The sequence below is a fragment of the Lissotriton helveticus genome, unplaced genomic scaffold (assembly GCF_964261635.1).
Source record: "Lissotriton helveticus unplaced genomic scaffold, aLisHel1.1 SCAFFOLD_390, whole genome shotgun sequence".
NCBI classification, from domain to species: Eukaryota; Metazoa; Chordata; class Amphibia; order Caudata; family Salamandridae; genus Lissotriton; species Lissotriton helveticus.
Window position 1 is genome coordinate 197,422 of NW_027611763.1, and position 14,061 is coordinate 211,482.

At 48.0% G+C, this 14,061-nt stretch overlaps 3 non-coding genes across 3 annotated transcripts; 2 read left to right on the plus strand and 1 right to left on the minus strand.

Moving 5' to 3' along the window:
* The first annotated feature begins 189 nt into the window (after nucleotides 1-189).
* Nucleotides 190-261, plus strand: TRNAW-CCA (transfer RNA tryptophan (anticodon CCA)). The gene has a single exon. It is a non-coding gene; the product is annotated as a tRNA-Trp (tRNA).
* A 217-nt stretch (nucleotides 262-478) lies between these two features.
* TRNAS-UGA (transfer RNA serine (anticodon UGA)) lies at nucleotides 479-560 on the minus strand. The gene has a single exon. It is a non-coding gene; the product is annotated as a tRNA-Ser (tRNA).
* A 608-nt stretch (nucleotides 561-1,168) lies between these two features.
* Nucleotides 1,169-1,242, plus strand: TRNAT-AGU (transfer RNA threonine (anticodon AGU)). Its single transcript has one exon. It is a non-coding gene; the product is annotated as a tRNA-Thr (tRNA).
* Nucleotides 1,243-14,061: the final 12,819 nt, after the last annotated feature.

Here is a 14,061-nt window from a genome sequence, read left to right on the forward strand (position 1 = left end):
GTATATTTTATAGATGTAACCGTAATATGTTTTACAGTTCGTATGCCACAAGACAATATACAAACATTGCAGACAACGGTTTCACTAGTTGCCTCTTAAGTATGGCGTAGATAAAAATACACTTATGCCTAAACCCGACCACTCCGTTCTCAGTGTCATTCTGAGGATTTCAATGCATAGGAGTAAGTAGACCTCGTGGCGCAACGGTAGCGCGTCTGACTCCAGATCAGAAGGTTGCGTGTTCAAATCACGTCGGGGTCAATTCTGTATTTTTGAATTTTCTCTCGTACAAAAATATATGTTTTTATTTTTATGGGACAACTGAACACTTACTGGTGTTTCTACCGTGTGCCAAGTACTTATATAGTTAAGATTTAATTCGGCGCAAGTAAACACTAAGAGGATGAAGCCAGTACATGGATTGGCTCCCAAAGTATTACAATTGAAATCATTTTACTGAACACAAAAGAACACAATTCGTAGTCGGCAGGATTCGAACCTGCGCGGGGAAACCCCAATGGATTTCAAGTCCATCGCCTTAACCACTCGGCCACGACTACCTTTGAAAACATAGTTAACATGATAATAGTCTCCAACGTGGAAATATCATTGATAGTAGTGGTCATTAAAATAATAGCAGGCGACACATCACAACAAACCCATAACTAATGAATGTGCAGCACTGTACATATAATGTACATATTGTGTCACTATAGCACACTGCAATATACTGAACTGTATCGTCCATGCTATGTTAATATAGCACAGTGCAAACTCTAATGTAGCATTTCCATGGAATTTACCATTTCAAACCTCGTGCCACACTATATATACAGCACTGCCAGCTTGCCATATTACGTTCTAAACATGGCTGCATTAAAAACAAAACAAATATAAATTATCTAATCATACAGAAAGCAACAAAACAATGTCATTTTGGAAAATGCCGTGAAGTAATGGACATTTAAATACGGTTATGTATTAATAAAACACGCTGCAATCAGACAGAGAAAATGATCATTTGATGTAAAGGGAACGATATTTGTAAGGACGTGAGCTCGATATAGTCACACTGGTACCCCAAATGAGGTCAATGAACACTTCCAGAACTCGCATGTTCCCTCATTATTAGTGCTTAGTAAAGGTCTGAACTTTCATAAAATCACAAGGCGCTGTGGCTTAGTTGGTTAAAGCGCCTGTCTAGTAAACAGGAGATCCTGAGTTCGAATCTCAGCAGTGCCTACGTTTTTGTTCCCTTATATTATTTTAGCTTTTGATTTGTTTGGATATTTGCATCCTTTCCAGATCACGACTACTGAAACGAGAACCTAAGATCCCGTTCCTTTCATGCTATTTTATTGCTTGGTCTTCGCTTTCTGGACGAAACCCACAACACACAGCGGCATGCAAATAGCCTCTATTGACCCAGGTCCCTTCGATCATCCGAAACTAACCTCAAGCAACTTGCGCCATAGGGGATTCTTACTCAACCAAATAAACCGTATGCGAGCCCACATCACAAAGATTAGATCTTCGTTTTTTTAAACAAAAGGAAAAGGCTCGACTACAAAAAGAAGAAAGACGGAATAAAACTAAAGCGAGAAAACGAAAACGGAAAAAAGACTACCTGTTAAACAAGCACAGACTAAGGCAATACGCCCGCCCAAGGTAGGTAGGTAAGCCATCCGATGGATATTACTTTTAGATTACAGCACATCACAGGAACGAAAATGTAATTCTTATTGTAATAAATAGGAAGTGCGACTGCTTTCAAATACGGTAACCAGAAGAGAGTTTAAACAAAAAAGGATGACTATATAATAGAAAGATTACAAAAGAAAAACAATATTGCTAAAGTATTACACCATCAGCCGTGGCAAAGAAGTGGCAGATAGGCTAGAATGTGCTCACTCATTGGCGTATGATCTGGTTGTCAGAAGTAAAATGTGAATGACAGCTGAACTGATAAATACATGAAAAGAGTTGACCCGAAGCCCCTCTATGTGTCTATATTTGTGTATTTGTTAGTTAGGATATTTTGTCTCATTACATGCGGCTGGCTACAGCTACAAATATCTCTAGACTAACCCACATGCCCCCAAAAAACGACGCAGATTATAGTGTTCTTTCAAAACCCAGTGCGAGAGGATTAGATTGGCTTTTTTTTAGGTCTCGGCAACGAGATCTATTGTCACCGAGTTCACTCGCAAGGGAATACAGGGCGGTGCACGAGCCGACCAGGGTCTGTGGACGCGCACACACCCAGGCAGGCAGGCAGGCACGCGAAAGACACACATAGACAGACAGACAGACACACGCACGCACAGACAGACACACGCACGCACACACATGCACGCACACACACACACACACACACACACACCCTCCCTCTCTGCGCACTCCCTCTCTGCCGCCCCTCCTCTACCCCCACTCACTGGGCTCTTTCCCTCCGCAGCGGGTCAGTCAGGGCAGCAGGCAGACTTGGTGTCTTCTCCGGCGATCTTCCGCTGATGTGCACGCCCACGCTGCGTCTCGTGCACGCCCACCACGCTGTTTCGCGCCCGTTGATCCTCAGCTTGTGATTACTACTCCTTCTAACCCGGATTCTAAATTACTATTTCTTGGTTCTCTAACTCCACTCTGTTGATTCGTAACAAACTGATATTCAGCACATTTCACAGTCTCGCTTTTGCTTCTCATAAATACAATAAGATTATTTTAAGCAAATGTCTACCCTTCTTTTGGTCCTGTGCCTATTATGCTTCGGACTATAGAGTTTTAGAAAGTGTGGTGGAAGATTCCATGAGTGCAGAGTAGTGAGTGCAGAGTAGTGAGTGCAGAGTAGTGAGTGCAGAGTAGTGAGTGCAGAGTGTGAGTGCAGAGTGTGAGTGCAGAGTGAGTTTGCAGAGTGCAGAGTGAGTGTGCAGAGTAGTGAGTGTGCAGAGTAGTGAGTGTGCAGAGAGAGTGTGCAGAGAGAGTGTGCAGAGTAGTGAGTGGAGAGTAGTGAGTGCAGAGTAGTGAGTGCAGAGTAGTGAGTGTGCAGAGTAGTGAGTGCAGAGTGTGAGTCCAGAGTGCAGAGTGAGTGTGCAGAGTAGTGAGTGCAGAGTAGTGAGTGCAGAGTAGTGAGTGAGTGCAGAGTAGTGAGTAGTGAGTGCAGAGTAGTGAGTAGTGTGTAGTGAGTGCAGAGTAGTGAGTAGTGAGTGCAGAATAGTGAGTAGTGTGTAGTGAGTGCAGAGTAGTGAGTAGTGAGTGCAGAGTAGTGAGTTCAGAGTAGTGAGTGCAGAGTAGTGAGTGCAGAGTAGTGAGTGCAGAGTAGTGAGTGCAGAGTAGTGAGTAGTGAGTGCAGAGTAGTGAGTGCAGAGTAGTGAGTGCAGAGTAGTGAGTAGTGAGTGCAGAGTAGTGAGTAGTGAGTGCAGAGTAGTGAGTAGTGAGTGCAGAGTAGTGAGTAGTGAGTAGTGAGTAGTGTGTAGTGAGTGCAGAGTAGTGAGTAGTGAGTGCAGAGTAGTGAGTAGTGTGTAGTGAGTGCAGAGTAGTGAGTAGTGAGTGCAGAGTAGTGAGTGCAGAGTAGTGAGTGCAGAGTAGTGAGTGCAGAGTAGTGAGTAGTGAGTGCAGAGTAGTGAGTGCAGAGTAGTGAGTGCAGAGTAGTGAGTAGTGAGTGCAGAGTAGTGAGTAGTGAGTGCAGAGTAGTGAGTAGTGAGTGCAGAGTAGTGAGTAGTGAGTGCAGAGTAGTGAGTGCAGAGTAGTGAGTGCTGAGTAGTGAGTAGTGAGTGCAGAGTAGTGAGTAGTGAGTGCAGAGTAGTGAGTGCAGAGTAGTGAGTGCAGAGTAGTGAGTGTGCAGAGTAGTGAGTGCAGAGTGTGAGTCCAGAGTGCAGAGTGAGTGTGCAGAGTAGTGAGTGCAGAGTAGTGAGTGCAGAGTAGTGAGTAGTGAGTGCAGAGTAGTGAGTAGTGAGTGCAGAGTAGTGAGTGCAGAGTAGGGAGTGCAGAGTAGTGAGTGCAGAGTAGTGAGTGAGTGCAGAGTAGTGAGTGAGTGCAGAGTAGTGAGTGAGTGCAGAGTAGTGAGTAAGTGCAGAGTAGTGAGTGCAGAGTAGTGAGTAGTGAGTGCAGAGTAGTGAGTGCAGAGTAGTGAGTGCAGAGTAGTGAGTAGTAAGTGCTGAGTAGTGAGTGCAGAGTAGTGAGTGCAGAGTAGTGAGTGTGCAGAGTAGTGAGTGCAGAGTGTGAGTCCAGAGTGCAGAGTGAGTGTGCAGAGTAGTGAGTGCAGAGTAGTGAGTGCAGAGTAGTGAGTGCAGAGTAGTGAGTAGTAAGTGCAGAGTAGTGAGTAGTGAGTGCAGAGTAGTGAGTAGTGAGTGCAGAGTAGTGAGTAGTGAGTGCAGAGTAGTAAGTGCAGAGTAGTGAGTAGTGAGTGCAGAGTAGTAAGTGCAGAGTAGTGAGTGCAGAGTAGTAAGTGCAGAGTAGTGAGTAGTGAGTGCAGAGTAGTGAGTAGTGAGTGCTGAGTAGTGAGTAGTGAGTAGTGAGTGCAGAGTAGTGAGTAGTGAGTGCAGAGTAGTGAGTGCAGAGTAGTGAGTAGTGAGTGCAGAGTAGTGAGTAGTGAGTGCAGAGTAGTGAGTGCAGAGTAGTGTGTAGTGAGTGCAGAGTAGTGAGTAGTGAGTAGTGAGTGCAGAGTAGTGAGTAGTGAGTGCAGAGTAGTGAGTGCAGAGTAGTGAGTGCAGAGTAGTGAGTGTGCAGAGTAGTGAGTGCAGAGTGTGAGTCCAGAGTGCAGAGTGAGTGTGCAGAGTAGTGAGTGCAGAGTAGTGAGTGCAGAGTAGTGAGTAGTGAGTGCAGAGTAGTGAGTAGTGAGTGCAGAGTAGTGAGTGCAGAGTAGTGAGTGAGTGCAGAGTAGTGAGTGAGTGCAGAGTAGTGAGTGAGTGCAGAGTAGTGAGTAAGTGCAGAGTAGTGAGTGCAGAGTAGTGAGTAGTGAGTAGTGAGTGCAGAGTAGTGAGTGCAGAGTAGTGAGTGCAGAGTAGTGAGTGCAGAGTAGTGAGTAGTGAGTAGTAAGTGCTGAGTAGTGAGTGCAGAGTAGTGAGTGCAGAGTAGTGAGTGTGCAGAGTAGTGAGTCCAGAGTGCAGAGTGAGTGTGCAGAGTAGTGAGTGCAGAGTAGTGAGTGCAGAGTAGTGAGTGCAGAGTAGTGAGTAGTGAGTAGTGAGTAGTAAGTGCAGAGTAGTGAGTAGTGAGTGCAGAGTAGTGAGTAGTGAGTGCAGAGTAGTGAGTAGTGAGTGCAGAGTAGTAAGTGCAGAGTAGTGAGTAGTGAGTGCAGAGTAGTAAGTGCAGAGTAGTGAGTAGTGAGTAGTGAGTGCAGAGTAGTAAGTGCAGAGTAGTGAGTAGTGAGTGCAGAGTAGTGAGTAGTGAGTGCTGAGTAGTGAGTAGTGAGTAGTGAGTGCAGAGTAGTGAGTAGTGAGTGCAGAGTAGTGAGTAGTGAGTGCAGAGTAGTGAGTGCAGAGTAGTGAGTAGTGAGTGCAGAGTAGTGAGTAGTGAGTGCAGAGTAGTGAGTAGTGAGTGCAGAGTAGTGTGTAGTGAGTGCAGAGTAGTGAGTAGTGAGTGCAGAGTAGTGAGTAGTGAGAGCAGAGTAGTGAGTAGTGAGTGCAGAGTAGTGAGTAGTGAGTGCAGAGTAGTGAGTGCAGAGTAGTGAGTAGTGAGTGCAGAGTAGTGAGTGCAGAGTAGTGAGTAGTGAGTGCAGAGTAGTGAGTACTGAGTGCAGAGTAGTAAGTGCAGAGTAGTGAGTAGGGAGTGCAGAGTAGTGAGTAGTGAGTGCAGAGTAGTGAGTAGTGAGTAGTGAGTGCAGAGTAGTGAGTGCAGAGTAGTGAGTAGTGAGTGCAGAGTAGTGAGTAGTGAGTGCAGAGTAGTGAGTGCAGAGTAGTGAGTGCAGAGTAGTGAGTAGTGAGTGCAGAGTAGTGAGTGCAGAGTAGTGAGTAGTGAGTAGTGAGTGCAGAGTAGTGAGTAGTAAGTGCAGAGTAGTGAATAGTGAGTGCAGAGTAGTAAGTGCAGAGTAGTGATTAGTAAGTGCAGAGTAGTGAGTAGTGAGTGCAGAGTAGTGAGTGCAGAGTAGTGAGTAGTGAGTAGTGAGTGCAGAGTAGTGAGTAGTAAGTGCAGAGTAGTGAGTAGTGAGTGCAGAGTAGTAAGTGCAGAGTAGTGAGTAGTGAGTGCAGAGTAGTGAGTAGTGAGTGCAGAGTAGTGAGTAGTGAGTGCAGAGTAGTGAGTGCAGAGTAGTGAGTAGTGAGTGCAGAGTAGTGAGTAGTGAGTGCAGAGTAGTGAGTGCAGAGTAGTGAGTGCAGAGTAGGGAGTGCAGAGTAGTGAGTAGTGAGTGCAAAGTAGTGAGTGCATAGTAGTGAGTGCAGAGTAGTGAGTGCAGAGTAGTGAGTGCAGAGCAGTGAGTGCAGAGCAGTGAGTGCAGAGTAGTGAGTAGTGAGTGCAGAGTAGGGAGTAGTGAGTGCAAAGTAGTGAGTGCAGAGTAGTGAGTGCAGAGTAGTGAGTAGTGAGTGCAGAGTAGTGAGTGCAGAGTAGTGAGTGCAGAGTAGTGAGTAGTGAGTGCAGAGTAGTGATTAGTGAGTGCAGAGTCGTGAGTAGTGAGTGCAGAGTCGTGAGTAGTGAGTGCAGAGTCGTGAGTAGTGAGTGCAGAGTAGTGAGTGCATAGTAGTGAGTGCAGAGTAGTGAGTAGTGAGTGCTGAGTAGTGAGTAGTGTGTAGTGAGTGCAGAGTAGTGAGTAGTGAGTGCAGAGTAGTGAGTAGTGAGTGCAGAGTAGTGAGTGCAGAGTAGTGAGTAGTGAGTGCAGAGTAGTGAGTAGTGAGTGCAGAGTAGTGAGTGCAGAGTAGTGAGTGCAGAGTAGTGAGTAGTGAGTGCAGAGTAGTGAGTGCTGAGTAGTGAGTAGTGAGTGCTGAGTAGTGAGTAGTGAGTGCAGAGTAGTGAGTGCAGAGTAGTGAGTAGTGAGTGCAGAGTAGTGAGTAGTGAGTGCAGAGTAGTGAGTGCAGAGTAGTGAGTAGTGAGTGCAGAGTAGTGAGTGCAGAGTAGTGAGTAGTGAGTGCAGAGTAGTGAGTGCAGAGTAGTGAGTGCAGAGTAGTGAGTAGTGAGTAGTGAGTGCAGAGTAGTGAGTAGTGAGTGCAGAGTAGTGAGTGCAGAGTAGTGAGTGCAGAGTAGTGAGTAGTGAGTGCTGAGTAGTAAGTGCAGAGTAGTGAGTGCAGAGTAGTGAGTAGTGAGTGCAGAGTAGTGAGTGCAGAGTAGTGAGTAGTGAGTGCAGAGTAGTGAGTAGTGAGTGCAGAGTAGTGAGTAGTAAGTGCAGAGTAGTGAATAGTGAGTGCAGAGTAGTAAGTGCAGAGTAGTGATTAGTAAGTGCAGAGTAGTGAGTAGTGAGTGCAGAGTAGTGAGTGCAGAGTAGTGAGTAGTGAGTAGTGAGTGCAGAGTAGTGAGTAGTAAGTGCAGAGTAGTGAGTAGTGAGTGCAGAGTAGTAAGTGCAGAGTAGTGAGTAGTGAGTGCAGAGTAGTGAGTAGTGAGTGCAGAGTAGTGAGTAGTGAGTGCAGAGTAGTGAGTGCAGAGTAGTGAGTAGTGAGTGCAGAGTAGTGAGTAGTGAGTGCAGAGTAGTGAGTGCAGAGTAGTGAGTGCAGAGTAGGGAGTGCAGAGTAGTGAGTAGTGAGTGCAAAGTAGTGAGTGCATAGTAGTGAGTGCAGAGTAGTGAGTGCAGAGTAGTGAGTGCAGAGTAGTGAGTGCAGAGCAGTGAGTGCAGAGTAGTGAGTAGTGAGTGCAGAGTAGGGAGTAGTGAGTGCAAAGTAGTGAGTGCAGAGTAGTGAGTGCAGAGTAGTGAGTAGTGAGTGCAGAGTAGTGAGTGCAGAGTAGTGAGTGCAGAGTAGTGAGTAGTGAGTGCAGAGTAGTGATTAGTGAGTGCAGAGTCGTGAGTAGTGAGTGCAGAGTCGTGAGTAGTGAGTGCAGAGTCGTGAGTAGTGAGTGCAGAGTAGTGAGTGCATAGTAGTGAGTGCAGAGTAGTGAGTAGTGAGTGCTGAGTAGTGAGTAGTGTGTAGTGAGTGCAGAGTAGTGAGTAGTGAGTGCAGAGTAGTGAGTAGTGAGTGCAGAGTAGTGAGTGCAGAGTAGTGAGTAGTGAGTGCAGAGTAGTGAGTAGTGAGTGCAGAGTAGTGAGTGCAGAGTAGTGAGTGCAGAGTAGTGAGTAGTGAGTGCAGAGTAGTGAGTAGTGAGTGCTGAGTAGTGAGTAGTGAGTGCAGAGTAGTGAGTAGTGAGTGCAGAGTAGTGAGTAGTGAGTGCAGAGTAGTGAGTGCAGAGTAGTGAGTAGTGAGTGCAGAGTAGTGAGTGCAGAGTAGTGAGTAGTGAGTGCAGAGTAGTGAGTGCAGAGTAGTGAGTGCAGAGTAGTGAGTGCAGAGTAGTGAGTAGTGAGTAGTGAGTGCAGAGTAGTGAGTAGTGAGTGCAGAGTAGTGAGTGCAGAGTAGTGAGTGCAGAGTAGTGAGTAGTGAGTGCTGAGTAGTAAGTGCAGAGTAGTGAGTGCAGAGTAGTGAGTAGTGAGTGCAGAGTAGTGAGTGCAGAGTAGTGAGTAGTGAGTGCAGAGTAGTGAGTAGTGAGTGCAGAGTAGTGAGTAGTGAGTGCAGAGTAGTGAGTAGTGAGTGCAGAATAGTGAGTAGTGAGTGAAAAGTAGTGAGTGCAGAGTAGTGAGTGCAGAGTAGTGAGTGCAGAGTAGTCGCTATTCTCCCGGCAACCCATTACGCCCTCCGTGCCGACCGCCCAGATGGTAGATCTGGCGGTGGCGTGGCGCTTATAGCTAACCGATCCTTGCAGTTCCAGCTCCTTTCGCATCCTGGCATTACCAATGTTGACTTTCTGGTGGCCCGTTCTCTCAACCTTCCGGTTCCCCTCACGGTGATTCTCCTGTATCGTCCCCCTCAGTATATGTCTTCTTTTGTGTCCTCTCTGCAGGATCTCTTGGCCACCCTGGCTGTAGATAATTCCTCTCTAATTCTACTCGGGGATTTTAATTTTTGGCCGGGGGATCCGCAGGAGGGCCCCCTCTCGAAAGACTTTTCCGCTACACTCCGCTGCCTCAACTTCTCATCTCACGTCTTGACCCCCACTCATACTCACGGTCACATTCTTGACCAGATCTGGTCTCTCCGCTGCAAACCCCTGGTGTCCTCTATTTCTCCTTGTGGCTGGTCGGATCATTTTCTGATCTCCTTCTCCATCCCCCTGGGTCAACCCGAGAAAGCTACCCTGCCCAAGAACATCTGGGCTCGGTGCTGGAAGAATGTTGATCTTAACGACCTTTCCTCTTCTCTTTCTCTATCGGCTCCCGGCCTGTCTGATCTCCCTGTGGAACACCAGGCGGATGCTATTCGCACTTGGCTTTCCTCGGCTTGTGATCAGGCCGCCCCTCTCAAAAAGATTAGATTGGCCCGCCATCACGATGCCCACAGGTGGTTCTCCAACGACCTCAGATCCCTGAAGCTTGAGCTCAGACGATCGGAACGTCGCTGGCGTCGTACCTATTGTCCCACTCTCCGCCTGAAGTATAGGGCTCTTCTTAATAACTATAAATCGGCCATTCTAGCGGCCAAATCTAAATACTTTTCGGACCGCGTTGCCCTTTCGGCTAACAAAACTCGTGAGATCTTTTCTCTGGTCCGTAGCCTTGCCACCTCTGACTGTACTGGACTTTCCCCTGCTCCTTCGCAATCTCTTTGTCTTTCGTTGAACACCTTTTTTATTAATAAAATAATCACCATTAAGGCCAACATCCCGACTGTGCCTCACCTTGACCTCCCGGCCCACTCCCCTTCCTCTTCCTCTGTTTTTGATCACTTCGCACCCATCTCACCCGAGCTTTTCCTTGACCTCCTCGTCAAGGTCAAGTCCGGCTCCCCGGCGGATTGCGCACCTGCTCGCATCCTCAGAACTCTATTTACCAGTTGTCCCACCCCTCCCCTTTCCTTCCTTAATTCCTGCCTGGCTCTGGGTTCTGTCCCTTCCTTCTTTAAGTCTGCCATTGTGCTTCCCATTTTAAAGAAAGCCGGCCTGGATCCCTCTCTTCCATCTAATTTTAGGCCAATCTCCCTCCTTCCCTATCTTGGGAAGATTCTTGAGAGCCACGTAACATCCTGTCTCTCATCCTACATCGAGGAGAATAACATCTTGGCCTCCCACCAGGCTGGCTTTCGACCGGGCCACTCCACTGAGGGCGTGGTCCTTGCGGTCCTTGACGAACTGAAGGGCAGGGCCGATGGTAATCTCCCTCAGGCCTTGGTCCTCTTGGACTTGTCCGCTGCGTTTGACACGGTCGACCATGCTATTCTTCTTGACCGTGTCAGCGCAGCGGGCATCCAGGGCACTGCCCTCTCCTGGATCGCCTCTTTTTTGCAGGGACGCTCACAGGCAGTCCACCTTTCCACTTTCTCTGCCCCCCCCTCCCAGTCACGTGTGGGGTACCCCAGGGCTCTTCCCTCTCTCCCCTTCTTTTCAACCTCTATATCCGCCCCCTTATTTCCTCGCTTCTAGAGCTGGGGGTCTCGGTGTATAACTACGCTGACGACCTCCAGCTCGTCTTCGATCTGTCTTCCCCCACTCACTCTCTTCCCAAGCTCAGGTCGACTCTTGTCTTTATTTCTCAGTGGATGAGCCTCAATCATTTGAAGCTCAACCCTGATAAGACAGAGCTCGTCCTCACTGGTGGCCCCTCTAATCCCTGGTCCTCTGCTCATTGGCCCCTTTCCTTTGGTCCTCCTCCTTCCCCGGTTTCCTCTGTTCGGACTCTGGGCATCAAGGTCAGCAATGATCTTTCGATGCATGCGCATATTAGTTCTGTTGTATCCTCTTGTTTTCTTTCCCTTCGTCTTATCCGCAAGATCTCCCGTTTTTTTTCTGTTGATGCACTCAAAGTTATTATCACTGCCCTCATTACATCCCGCCTGGATTATGGCAATGGCCTGTTTGTAGGCATCCCTGCCTACGAGACTCGTCGTCTCCAGGCCATCCAGAACCAGGCGGCCCGTCTTGTCCTTCGTCTTCCCAAGTTCTCCCATATCACTCCCGCCCTTAAAACCCTTCACTGGCTCCCTGTTCAGTACAGGTCCCAGTTTAAACTTGCTTGCCTGGCCTTTCGGGCGCAAGCCCGCTCCGCTCCTTTCTTCATTAACTCCCTCATCTCCTCTCATGCCCCTTCCCGTTCCCTCCGTTCCTCCTCCCTCTCTCTCCTTCACGTTCCCCGCTTCCGAAAGTCTCGCACAGGGGGCACCCGCTTCTCTGTGCGCGCGCCGCAGATCTGGAACTCCCTCCCCCTCTCCATCCGTTCCATCCCCATCTTTTCTCACTTTCGGAAAGCCCTCAAAACTTTTCTCTTCCTACAGGCTTTCCCGGACTAATTCCTCCCCCTATCTGTTAGGCAGATGTTGATGTGTTCCCCAGCGCCAGGAAGCCGCTTGGCCACAGAGCGCTCTATAAATCCCTTTTTCATTCATTCATTCATTCATTCATTCATTCATTCATGTAGTGAGTAGTGAGTGCAGAGTAGCGAGTAGTGAGTGCAGAGTAGTGAGTGCAGAGTAGTGAGTGCAGAGTAGTGAGTAGTGAGTGCAGAGTAGTGAGTGCAGAGTAGTGAGTAGTGAGTGCAAAGTAGTGAGTGCAGAGTAGTGAGTGCAGAGTAGTGAGTAGTGAGTGCAGAGTAGTGAGTGCAGAGTAGTGAGTGCAGAGTAGTGAGTGCAGAGTGGTGAGTAGTGAGTGCAGAGTAGTGAGTAGTGAGTGCAGAGTAGTGAGTGCAGAGTAGTGAGTAGTGAGTGCAAAGTAGTGAGTGCAGAGTAGTGAGTGCAGAGTAGTGAGTAGTGAGTGCAGAGTAGTGAGTAGTGAGTGCAGAGTCGTGAGTAGTGAGTGCAGAGTCGTGAGTAGTGAGTGCATAGTAGTGAGTGCAGAGTAGTGAGTAGTGAGTGCAGAGTAGTGAGTGCAGAGTAGTGAGTGCAGAGTAGTGAGTAGTGAGTGCAGAGTAGTGAGTGCAGAGTAGTGAGTGCAGAGTAGTGAGTAGTGAGTGCAGAGTAGTGAGTAGTGAGTGCAGAGTCGTGAGTAGTGAGTGCAGAGTGGTGAGTAGTGAGTGCAGAGTAGTGAGTGCAGAGTAGTGAGTGCATAGTAGTGAGTAGTGAGTAGTGAGTGCAGAGTAGTGAGTGCAGAGTAGTGAGTAGTGAGTAGTGAGTGCAGAGTAGTGAGTAGTGAGTAGTGAGTGCAGAGTAGTGAGTAGTAAGTGCAGAGTAGTGGGTAGTGAGTGCAGAGTAGTGAGTGCAGAATAGTGAGTGCAGAGTAGTGAGTGCAGAGTAGTGAGTGCAGAGTAGTGAGTAGTGAGTGCAGAGTAGTGAGTAGTGAGTGAAAAGTAGTGATTGCAGAGTAGTGAGTGCAGAGTAGTGAGTGCAGAGTAGTGAGTAGTGAGTGCAGAGTAGTGAGTAGTGAGTGCAGAGTAGTGAGTGCAGAGTAGTGAGTAGTGAGTGCAGAGTAGTGAGTGCAGAGTAGTGAGTAGTGAGGGCAAAGTAGTGAGTGCAGAGTAGTGAGTGCAGAGTAGTGAGTAGTGAGTGCAGAGTAGTGAGTGCAGAGTAGTGAGTGCAGAGTAGTGAGTAGTGAGTGCAGAGTAGTGAGTGCAGAGTAGTGAGTAGTGAGTGCAGAGTAGTGAGTAGTGAGTGCAGAGTAGTGAGTGCAGAGTAGTGAGTGCAGAGTAGTGAGTAGTGAGTGCAAAGTAGTGAGTAGTGAGTGCAGAGTAGTGAGTGCAGAGTAGTGAGTGCAGAGTAGTGAGTGCAGAGTAGTGAGTAGTGAGTGCAGAGTAGTGAGTGCAGAGTAGTGAGTAGTGAGTGCAGGGTAGTGAGTGCAGAGTAGTGAGTAGTGAGTGCAAAGTAGGGAGTGCAGAGTAGTGAGTGCAGAGTAGTGAGTAGTGAGTACAGAGTAGTGAGTGCAGAGTAGTGAGTGCAGAGTAGTGAGTCGTGAGTACAGAGTAGTGAGTGCAGAGTAGTGAGTAGTGAGTGCAGAGTAGTGAGTAGTGAGTGCAGAGTCATGAGTAGTGAGTGCAGAGTAGTGAGTGCAGAGTAGTGAGTGCATAGTAGTGAGTAGTGAGTAGTGAGTAGTGACTGCAGAGTAGTGAGTGCAGAGTAGTGAGTAGTGAGTGAAAAGTAGGGAGTGCAGAGTAGTGAGTGCAGAGTAGTGAGTAGTGAGTGCAGAGTAGTGAGTAGTGAGTGCAGAGTCATGAGTAGTGAGTGCAGAGTAGTGAGTGCAGAGTAGTGAGTGCATAGTAGTGAGTAGTGAGTAGTGACTGCAGAGTAGTGAGTGCAGAGTAGTGAGTAGTGAGTGCAAAGTAGGGAGTGCAGAGTAGTGAGTGCAGAGTAGTGAGTGCAGAGTAGTGAGTGCAGAGTAGTGAGTGCAGAGTAGTGAGTCGTGAGTGCAGAGTAGTGAGTGCAGAGTAGTGAGTAGTGAGTGCAGAGTAGTGAGTAGTGAGTGCAGAGTCATGAGTAGTGAGTGCAGAGTAGTGAGTGCAGAGTAGTGAGTGCAGAGTAGTGAGTAGTGAGTGCAGAGTAGTGAGTAGTGAGTGCAGAGTAGTGAGTGCAGAGTAGTGAGTAGTGAGTGCAAAGTAGTGAGTGCAGAGTAGTGAGTGCAGAGCAGTGAGTAGTGAGTGCAAAGTAGTGAGTAGTGAGTGCAGAGTAGTGAGTAGTGAGTGCAGAGTAGTGAGTGCAGAGTAGTGAGTGCAGAGTAGTGAGTAGTGAGTGCAGAGTAGTGAGTAGTGAGTGAAAAGTAGTGAGTGCAGAGTAGTGAGTGCAGAGTAGTGAGTGCAGAGTAGTGAGTGCAGAGTAGCGAGTAGTGAGTGCAGAGTAGTGAGTGCAGAGTAGTGAGTAGTGAGTGCAAAGTAGTGAGTAGTGAGTGAAAAGCAGTGAGTGCAGAGTAGTGAGTGCAGAGTAGTGAGTGCAGAGTAGTGAGTAGTGAGTGCAGAGTAGTGAGTGCAGAGTAGTGAGTAGTGAGTGCAAAGTAGTGAGTGTAGAGTAGTGAGTGCAGAGTAGTGAGTAGTGAGTGCAGAGTAGTGAGTGC